The sequence below is a fragment of the Coptis chinensis genome, chromosome 5 (assembly GCF_015680905.1).
Source record: "Coptis chinensis isolate HL-2020 chromosome 5, ASM1568090v1, whole genome shotgun sequence".
NCBI classification, from domain to species: Eukaryota; Viridiplantae; Streptophyta; class Magnoliopsida; order Ranunculales; family Ranunculaceae; genus Coptis; species Coptis chinensis.
In genome coordinates, this window is record NC_141460.1 from 9,094,240 (window position 1) to 9,105,317 (window position 11,078).

General features: G+C 34.4%; 2 long non-coding RNA genes across 2 annotated transcripts; both read right to left on the reverse strand.

The window, feature by feature from the left end:
• Window positions 1–2,859: 2,859 nt before the first annotated feature.
• LOC147496559 (uncharacterized) lies at window positions 2,860–5,074 on the reverse strand. Its single transcript, XR_015196605.1, has 3 exons — window positions 4,195–5,074; window positions 3,359–3,548; window positions 2,860–3,220 (listed from the first exon to the last, which is right to left on the reverse strand). It is a non-coding gene; the product is annotated as an uncharacterized LOC147496559 (long non-coding RNA).
• A 1,692-nt stretch (window positions 5,075–6,766) lies between these two features.
• Window positions 6,767–9,992, reverse strand: LOC147496560 (uncharacterized). Its single transcript, XR_015196606.1, has 3 exons — window positions 9,633–9,992; window positions 9,405–9,450; window positions 6,767–8,295 (listed from the first exon to the last, which is right to left on the reverse strand). It is a non-coding gene; the product is annotated as an uncharacterized LOC147496560 (long non-coding RNA).
• Window positions 9,993–11,078: the final 1,086 nt, after the last annotated feature.

An 11,078-nucleotide genomic window follows, 5' to 3' on the forward strand; every position in this document is an offset into this window, starting at 1 on the left:
CCATCTCCTAATCCCTACAACACCTAATAAAGATCTCTAGCTCAATTAGGAATAGGTTAGTGTGATAGTAAGTGGCAGATGTGTTTGATCGACTCCGGCTTCCTTGTGTGTCATAGAGTTTGTAAGGTAAAGTGTGCCCACCGCATTAATGGAGTAGCTTAAACTTGAGCGGAAAAATCGAGTGGTTTTGTCTTGACATTTATGTGAGGACCTACTTAAGGACGCTTATTCGAAGTTTTCTAAAACTTAACCCGCTAGTTCATCTCATAGTATTACTCATTGTATATATGTTTATTCGTAGATGATTGATTATTATGCATATATTAGCTTAGGTTTCGACTTGATTATTCTGTATTCATTGCTAGTGAGATGTATAGATAATAGAGACATAGATAAGGAAATAATAGTTTTATTTATGAGTCGTTGTAATATAGATGAAGTTTGTGAGTACCTTCATTGGAAAACTCTCACGAGGCTACAACTCGTCCACTAGGGAATTCCAAGTGGTTTAAGGCCTTGTTGCATATGGTCAATGCAATCGCACTCGGCGAAACGAGATTAGTTAGGACTCCATTTTTGGTCACTTATGCTAATTTCTCATATTTGTTTGAGGACAAGCAAAATGCTGTTTGGGGGTGGTTTGATAAGAGTCCAAAACTGTAGTTTTAACCCCTTAACAATAATACTTTTAGACCAATTATGCGAGTAATAAATAAGAGTTAATGCTAATTACGTGCTTTTATGTATTTCAGGCATTGAAGTCAATTATGTGCAGAAATGTGCCACTTTGGCGATATAAAGGAGCAAGGGTTGGTTGCTAAGAAGTTCTATGATTAAAGGCCAAGATTCAAGGAGAAAAAGCATTTATAAAGCCCGGTCAGAAGCTGAACAGTCAGAGTCAACACGGGCATAAACAACATATAAAAGTTAGCAGAACTTCCAAAGACCGTATCTTTGGACTCAGGCCTCAGAATTGGGCGTACCTTATGTCAAAACAACTATCTCGGAAAGAGCTTTCCAATAGTTCAAATCTTGACCCAATCGGAGGAGCAGAAGTGCACGAAAAGCTTATTGAAGTCAAAGCCAACTGAAAAGGGCCCTGTGGACTAAAGAAATTGGGCTTTGGGCTTGATTTTCCGGCCCAAAACATGGATTCTCAGCCCATGCACGAAAATGTGGATCTGGTCTCCTCCATTTCCACACACAAGACTTAGCTCTTAAGTATCAATTAGCTTAGGATAGAAAGTACCTATTAGAGTAGCCATTAAAGCTTAGTTCTAGATCTAGTTTTTTCAATTAATTAATTAGTTGTTATTCTTGTTTTAATTTCAGTATTGAATCATTGTTTATCATTCATTAGATAAATAAAATAGTTAGTTCTTGATAATTTTGATTTTGTTATTTAAAATTGCTTAGATCTAATTTCAATTCTTAGTCGTTAATGATTTCTTAGTTGTTAATTTAGATTTCAATTATTGTTTAGTTGAATTTAATAAAGTTAGAATCTTTATATTATGTCTTATTCAATTTCATATGGAAATGATAGTTTGATGAATCAAGGCTAAACCTCCATTAGAGGGGTTTGATGAAGCATTGATGAAAACTTGATTCTGTAGTATAAAATCGTTGTAAGAGTCTATTCCACTCTAGAAGGTCGTTGATTCGCCATGAGAATGGGTGGACGTCCTCACATGCTAGTTATGAATTGGTAGAGATGCCATGTATAATTAGGGATTAGAACGACCAATTCTTACCGTAAGAACGTAATAATTGGATTACAACAATTTATGCTAGTTTCTTAAGTTGGATTTAAGGTGGATTCAATTCCCTCCTAATTCTTATTCTAGATTCAAACTTTAGTATTCCGTAGCATTTCGTAGTATAATTCGTAAAGCTCTCATTGACTTTGGTAGGATTGATAGTCGTAGGAAACTTGGATGCTAAAGAACTAGGAGTGGAACGAATCTTTTATTCCAACTCTACTTCAATAGTATCGAGAGTAGAAATCTTTGATAATTACGAGTATAGTTCAGTTTTAGTTTTACTTGCGTTTAGAGTTTCATCGCTTTATTCATTATTAAAACTATCAATTTTACTATTATCATTCATGTACTTCGATTCGAAGCAGAGCCAATTCTGGAATAGTTAATGGAAATAGAAACTCTTCATCCCAAACTGGCGTCCAATTGTCTTCCTTGATCTTAGTTTTCTTCTTTTTGATATTAGCCGGTACTCCTGCTATACTAACATGCCAAATGAGATCGTTCAAAATTTATTTTCTGTTCTACAGATATATGACTTGAAATTGGCTAATCCTCCCAACTCCCAGGGTGTATTCTATTTGACGCCTATATGGAAGTCGTGTTCGAAAATCCAAGTGCATAGCAACTTAGCAAGTTGTTTCACCTCAATGACCATAACCAAAAGACATAGTTTACTTTAACAGTCCCAACTCCTAACATCATTCAAAGTTTATATAAACCCGCAAATGTACAAAGTCCAATGTCTTTCTAGTGGTTGGTGAGGTAACTGAGGTTCAAACTACCTGAATCTTGAAAATCAGATCATCATGGAGAGGATTCATGCCCATTGTTATACATAATGTCCATGTAAACCTGCTTGAGAGAAAGAAATATAGGATTTAAAAAGACTTTCCTCTGGGAGCTTATGACCAGACCCTACTGAACTTACATGAAGAATATAGGGACTAACCGACTCGTGCAAAAAGTTTATATTTAGAACAGGAACGAAACCATTGAACCTGCTTCAATAGTTTCACCTCATTGTACATTTCGATTGCTGGTCAGTAGTGTCATGTATCTTTAGGAAGCATACAGGAGAAGTTAATAGGAGGTTTACATAGGGGGCCTGGGTATAGACACAAACTATGTGGCTGAGTCGAGCAATAGTTGAAAATATAACTAAGGCAGTTGAGATGGGGTGCACAAATGGTTGGGTGGAGTCAGACTTAACTGCAGCAATTAAGGCATTACAAAGCAACTCAGTGCGCTGGAAAGTAGGATCAAACTAGGAGAACACATATGCTTATTATTGCAGGCCACTGATTGTTCATCCGATTAAACACATCTTCAATGGGAAAAACAAATCTTTAAATTATCATCTAGGTATTTGACAAAGTTTGACATCAAATTCTTGTTATCTAGCAGCAAGGCTTGATAGAGCATGCTTGACAATTGTTGAGAAGCTCACCTCTCGCTCACTGAAAAACAAAGAAAATATGAACATTATTATCTTAAGAGACTATATAATAAACAACAAAATTTAGAAAGAATTTAATCGTTGTTTCTTAAATCCTTCTTAATTAACTTATCATAAATTTCACACACTAGTTATTTACCACGACAAAAAAGTAGACATATTCCTACAATGACATCTCGGATTGAATAACTTCAAACGCTACCTACAAAAATAATAATACACACGATGCCAACATGACCTTGTTAATAGCACATTGAACCAAGTTCAGTGAAAGAACTAACCATTTCCTGTCAATATCCTTGAAACATGCAACTCTTGATAATGCTTACCTAGAAGACAGTAAAGAGCTTCATATATTGTTCCAATTCAAGGGTTGTTACCATCAAAGGATTTGTGTATAGCATATAGAAAGATAAGAATCAATTCACTTATTTAAATGAGTCCAAAACATTATTTTCCATGGAATACTGGAGTGACATGCATACATAATACAATCCTGCTATTTTCTGTAATATGCAATGCTAGGGAACACGTTGTACCCCAAAATCCACAAATGGCAATGTTGCACTATTAGGATTTATTGGATAACAATTTTCAAATCTATGTCTTGTCTTACATTCTGACATGCCTCGTTAGTTAATATATAATATCTTTGTATAGAAAACCAATACTACTATGAGTCAATGATAGTAAGGAGATGACTCTACATTCTCCGTTTCAAGGATGTGTATACATAAAGAGATATTTAAATTCAACCACCAACTCACTAAGTATCCACAACATAAAAGCCTGATTTCGTTATTACTTACCTTAAATTCTTTATTCACAGAACAATTTGTTTCAACGTCTTCAGTATCTCAATTATAATCCAACGAGTAAAATTAAATTCACAGTGAATTGTTAAAAACCTTGAACATGGATGAAACAAAAATAAGCTATTAACCATACCAAAATAAAGAAAAGGTGTAGGCGTACCTTAATGAGTATGCATGTTCCGCTACATCTCCAAGTATTTTTTTAATATATAGAACATTATCCAAAGCTAATCCCCTCCTTCACCGACAACAAAAACCATTTTTTAACACTGTCATGTTCTTCCTATATAGTTGTAATTCCATCATTGCAACCAAATAATTGTATTAAACACAACCATACACCTGTTATAATGCATCTATATTATTGAAATTCCTAAATGTTGTGTACTGGATGACCAAAACAATATAAGAGGATCATCTTAGTCTTATCTCAGCAGAAGAGATACAATCCAGAGCAAATGCTAGAGAAAGGGACATTGATGAATGATTGGAGTCATGAACCTTGCTTCCTGAAGGCTGATGGTCAACATTTCATAGTGTACAACCAAGTTTGTGCTGGAAAGTACCCCTTAATATCTTGGAAATGTTGGCACGATGAAAAAAACCCAACCCCAGAATTTATAGCTTAACATGACTTTAAAAAAAATTAAAAAACCCTTAACATGACTGACAAGAGAAAAAAATAATCGCAGTTGCAAAAGATGACTGTGTAGTGAATTGGCAAGATAAAGCAGAAACCCTTCCGAGAAATCATATACAATATATCATATACACCTAGACCTGTTACTACTTTATCATATACAATCAAGTGCTTAGTGCTCAATCACTTTTTTTAAAGACGTAATAAGAAATGATTCAACCAAGTGCACAACAGTTACGTTGTAGAACCAAAAACTCACTTGGAACAGATAAATTAAGCCTAAAGATTTCATTTATGCACAACACTTAGAACAGATAACTTGAGTAGGGCAGAAGCAGTGACCTCGCGTATTATGCCTATAACTCCTTTTTTTTATGACCTGATACATGTCAAAGCTAGACAAAAAGTGACTATTCTTCCCCAACCCAACATCAACAACAACTATTTGCAGAGATGATAAGTGCTCAAAAAGTGCTATTTAACCCTCGATTATGCCTCTTGTTTAGCCATCTTAGTGGACTAATAGTGTTTGTAAGTTTTGTTTTATGATTCTACAGGTCAAAGAGAGAGTTTTGTGGAATATTAGAGAAAAAGGGGTAAAACGGAGTAATTCGGAGCATTAAAGATCACATGGGAAGCCCGTGGACAATCATGGAGAAGGCCAAGGAATTGGAGCTATTAAAGATGCAACTTGGACCTATTTTAAAGCCTATTTGGAAGCCCAAGGCCAAAGGATTTGTTGCTTGGACCAAAGCCCGCAAAAGAGGATAGAAGGATAGAGCAGAAGAGATAAAATCGGCTAACGCGTCTGGGACGCATGGATCGAGCGTCCAGACGCATTGATCGCGTCTGAGACGCATGAATCAACATTGTAGCCAATTCCTTCTTAGTTTTGGAGACGAAGTTGGACTCTGAAAGAAGTCTATTTGTATTAGAAAACAAATGATGGTTTGGAATGCTTCTAGAGCTCATTGTAACCTCTATAAATAGATGACCTAAGTGCCTCATGTAATTTGCCAATTCACTTATATTCTTGTCTCCAGAACTTGAAGCAGAGAGATATTAATAATAAAAGATAGGTTTTAACTAGCTGAGTTTTAATAAATTAGTCTTTCTAGTTTTATCTTCTTCGACTCTTCTTCTTATCGTTTTTTGTGTTCTTCCTTCTTTATGGAAGACTAATTTTCTCCTTTAATCATGTTAGTTATTTCCCTTAATCTTCTCCTTCATCTTCTCCCTTCAATCAAGGGAGAAGATGAAGCCGGTGCTTAAGGTTCAATGATTCTTTTGGTTCATTGTGTTCTTTAATCATGTTAGTTTTTTATGTTTTTAGTTATTAGTTCCATTGCCCAGACCAGGGGATGGAAGTATAGATTAAGGTTTTTATTTATTGCAATCGAATATCATGCTAGTTTAGGGTTTTATTTATTGCAATTGAATATTTGCTAGTGACATGCTTTTATTTATTGCAATTGAATATAATGCTAGAATAGGGTTTTATTTATTGTAATTGAATATTATACTATTATTTTCTACTTTTTTCTAGTTGTGTAATGTTTTAGAGTAAGAGAAGTATTCCTTGTGTTTGCCTTAGATGGTGATTCATTGAATAGCTGCCCAAGCTCACATAAAAGGGAAGAAGATACTAGTAACATGAACATAGGAACAACCTTAAGTAGAGTTATTTGTTAACGATGTTTTGTCCAAGAGGGCATCGACACTCGCTTGATTGCCTAATTGTAGTCTACTTGTGAGAACAACCATGAAGCAGAAGGTCATAGATCAAAAGTATTGGTGGATTCTAATCTCTTGAATTCTCTTTCTTATAAATTCTCAATAGTTTAGTTTAGTTTAGTTTAGCATTAGAATCTAAAATATATAATAATAGTTTTTAATCCCTCAAACCCCCTTTCCAGTCCTGTCCTTCATATAAACATACACTTAAAAGTGGAACGATACCCTACTCATTCTTTACTTATTGAGGGATAATTAGCTTTTGATACGCTTCTATTTTGTTCAACGACCATCATCTATCCATACACCATATACATACACAAAAAGAAGCTTGTCAAGAGACGGTGTTGCTTGAATAACTATGCAAGGATAAAGAATCAACTGAAAAAGCAATACTACACAACCACGCAAGAAAGATTCTACAAACACTGAATAATATGCCACGTACACCTGGTATTTCTTTGTATTGAGGCCAAAACGAAAAAACAATGATTTGAAAAATAATCAAGAGTGCGAGAGAAGAGTAGGGGAAAACTATACCTCTATTTGCAAGTTTTAACTATAGGGTCCAATCGATTCTGCTTGCAAGAAGGGCTACACAACCACGCAAGAAAGATTCTACAAACACTGAATAATATGCCACGTACACCTAGTATTTCTTTGTATTGAGGCCAAAACGAAAAAACAATGATTTGAAAAATAATCAAGAGTGCGAGAGAAGAGTAGGGGAAAACTACACCTCTATCTGCAAGTTTTAGCTACAGGGTCCAATCGATTCCGCTTGCAAGAAGGGTGAAATTCTAAAATACACAATTATAGAAATCCTTTTTGATCAAATAATAACAGCCAATTAAATAACAACATAGAAAAATAAATGCAAGAAAAGCAACACCTTATCTCAATGTGTTCCTAAGGAAAGGTTAATTGAGGAAGACGTGAAAAAAAAATTAATAACATTACTTTTAGAGAAACTAAAGTAGCACTTCCGGATAGACAACATTAGTGTTTCGTCCATAGAATCTGGTGGAAGGATGACACTGATTTTGTTTGAAGAAGTACATCTAGAAAGGGCAACGTATAACTGGCCATGACTAAACACAGGGCCTATAATTCAAAAGACATCTCATAAAACCAAATTGTGAAGTAAGTAAATAGATTCTATCACATATAAGCCTATGATCAAATAGATTGAAAAATGAATAGATGACCAAACCTTGGGATCAAACCCCGCAATAATACCCCACATCTAATTGGTATCCTAATCATTTAAACACTGAAAGCCAAGTATAATTTTTGTTGGTTAAAATAGCATATTTTCCTTGAAACACTATCAATTTAGTTATCAATAGAGAATTAGAATTAGCTAACTCTAAAGGAAACTACACATAGCAAGTGATGTGGACAACCTGGAGAATCATTGCATGTCAAGTCTTGTGTAAGGTACATATTTAGTTTAAAAAAAAAAGTCAGATGCATGTGTTGTGCTTGTGATTAATTCCATGCCACATTTGTGTACATAAGGACAAAGAGCTAGCTAGCTAGCTAGCGAGATAGACACATCAAAAAGACTTGGGATACCTTGAATTTAGCATGAAAGAGATTGTTGTTATATATTGCACTTGTACCAATCATACACTTTAATGAAATTCCTAATACTCGTCACTCAATATTTCCATAGAAAAAGAATTGTATGATAGCCCAATGTGTAGACAAACTAAATTTAGTATAAGCATTAATCTAATAATAGCAAAAAATTACATTATACTTATAGTAGGAATCGGGAAACAAAAAATGCACAAAATCAAAGAGGGGTGTCAAGTTCCAGTTCCTTTAATAACTTGAGAGCTGAACCATATACCCATTTTCACTCTTAGGGTGTAGTAGCATCTGCACATAATGAACTAAGTAGCAATATTGTAACAAAATCCCACGACCACCAGACAACACATAATCTCATTACCTAATGGACCAAAAGCAAGTTTGATCACTTAAGTTTCTTTTATTTGTTTGTTTACCTCTTTGGCCTGTCGTCATTCTTGGATTGTGTTATATATTTAGTTGTATGATGCCTCCCCAGCTTTGGTCATGAGCATGTGACTACTTGGATGTTTAATTTTCGTATGTAGACTCCAACGTGAAGCATGAAAATTTTTTGGATATAAAAAGCCAAGAAAAGGTAATTGAATTACATAAGCCTTCCATTCGCACTCACACACACAATCTCAGTTCATGAGTGTGTGTCGAAACATTTGAACACTGAAACCCAAGCATAATTTCTGTTGGTTAAAACATGAGATTTTCCTTGAAACACTAAGAAATAAAAATAGTGGAACTTGTAATAGATTTTAGTTTCGGTGGAATCAAGGGCTCACATGTCTATCATGGTAGTACTTCATAAAGATCGAATTAGAATTAGCGAACACTAAGCTAACATCATATAGTAAGTGATGCAGACAACCTCGAAAACCATTGCATGTCAAGCCTCCAAGAATTCACATTGGACACCAAATTAACAACAGAAGCTACTTTACGGTGAATTGTTGAGGATTTCATGTAGTACAATAAAAAAAAAACGTCGAAAAAGAAACTGAGAGCAATTTATAAAACAAAATTCCCTATAAATTGAATGGATATATATATTTTATTTCAGTAATGAAACATGCATTTAAAGAGCTCGATATGTAGGCTCTAAACGACAATGAAAACCATCGAAGGATGGAAACCACTATATTTCAATTGTGCAATAAAAACATTTCAATTAAATTCACTAAAAAGGAAAAAAAAAAAAAACTTCAAAGTCTTAATAAGAGGTTTAGTAATCTCCATTTATCAGAACACCATGGCAACAATTTTTCCAGCCATTAATAAGAGCGAAAGCAACAATGGTGCAGAGAATTTATCAGTTATCAGTCAAACCAACAATAATATTTTCATAGCAAAATATTCCAAAAAACAAACTTGAAAACATGCGATGTCCAAGATTAAAGATAGCTTACCGGTAGGAAGGGGGATGTTGAGCAGCAATGAACAATAAGGAAAACCCTATAAACAACCGAAGAAAGTTGGAGAAGAGGAATAGCGAAAGCTTGTAGTAAGTTTTTTATAATAATAAGCTATGATGCACGAATACGACACTTTATGCCTTGCACCCGTGTGACATGGGTAAGATACCGATACGGGTACGGGATATGGGTCGGGTACGACCAGTGTTATCAAAATCGTACCTCAGATGGAGTCGGAGTGGGAAAGATCTGAATCGTATAAAAGAGTCGGAGATTGCCAGAATCATTACAAAATCGCGAGTTAGATAGTAGAATCAGAATAAACGTAGAATCGGAATAAATTGCATGATTTTACGATTCCACGATTCTTGAAATCAAAGAAAAATTTGACGTTTTATGTTTAACTACGTATGGAAACAAAAAAAAGAAAGGAAATAAAGAAAGGGGTTGAGAAGTGAGAAAGGTGGTAGCTTTTTCTTTAGTTCCTTCATTTTCTCCTGTATCCTTCATCTAAGTGTGCTTCTTCTATGGCAGCTGTGCAAAACCACTATAACATAAAACCAGATCTAGGGTTTTATGAAGTCTGACTTAAAAGTTAAAGCTTTACTTAGAAAATGAGTGGTCAGAATTTAATGGCTCTATCTAGAAACAAACAACGTTGAATTATTGTTGACTGGGCTTTTGGGAATATGGTGCTGACGTGTTGTATTAAATATTTGAACAATGGGCCTTAATGCCTTATGATACATGAGCCCAACCATTCTCTATATCCACTATCTAACAGGCGGTTCATCTTTTTTATAAGCCTTCAAAATTTTAATGTAAAATTAAATGTATGCACACATTAAACATATTACTTCAAAATAAATATTTTATATCTAAAATACTTTAATAAGATCTTATAGATTATTAAAAAAATACTTACTTAATTATGAATCTTACGATTTACGATCCGATACAATTCTCAATTCACTAAATAATATTAATTACATAAAAAATAGTCGTATCCGACTGTCGTACTTGTATCCTAATTTTTTTAAAATCTCGTATCATACCTCGTATCTGTGTCCACGTGTCGGTACTCGTACCCGTATCTGTGCATCATAGATAATAAGTTCTTAAATGAGATTCCTAAATTATCGTCAACTATCGTCAAAAGTAGGTGCTTTTTTCCCTATATTGTCGTGAGTAAAGAAACTGACGTGGACACCTTTAGAGAGCTCGTATATGGATTGTTATCAATTTTTTTTTCTCTCCTGATTGTTAGAGAGAAGTTTCCTTTTTTGTCATCCTAATTTCCCGTGAGTAACCTGTAACCCCTGGGTTCCTAGAAGAGTATTGATAGTTCAAATTTTTGTAGGAGTACATTTATTGTTGTAGTAGAAAAAAGAGACAGTATAGTGATATCCTAATCCCAACTCGATATGCTAATCTACAGTCAATACCAAGTACACAGAAAATGTATTAGAAATTGAGATTCACACATAACAATGTGTTTTACAAACAGAGGTGTACACAAAGATGTCCATACATGCATTTACTGTTTTCAAAGTGTCATGACACATCTTAACTATCACCAAAAATAATGGATTTTTTTTAGCACTTATCAGTTTGTAGCCATTCATATAATAGGGGTTTAAATCAATAGAGCAATACATATATGAAATA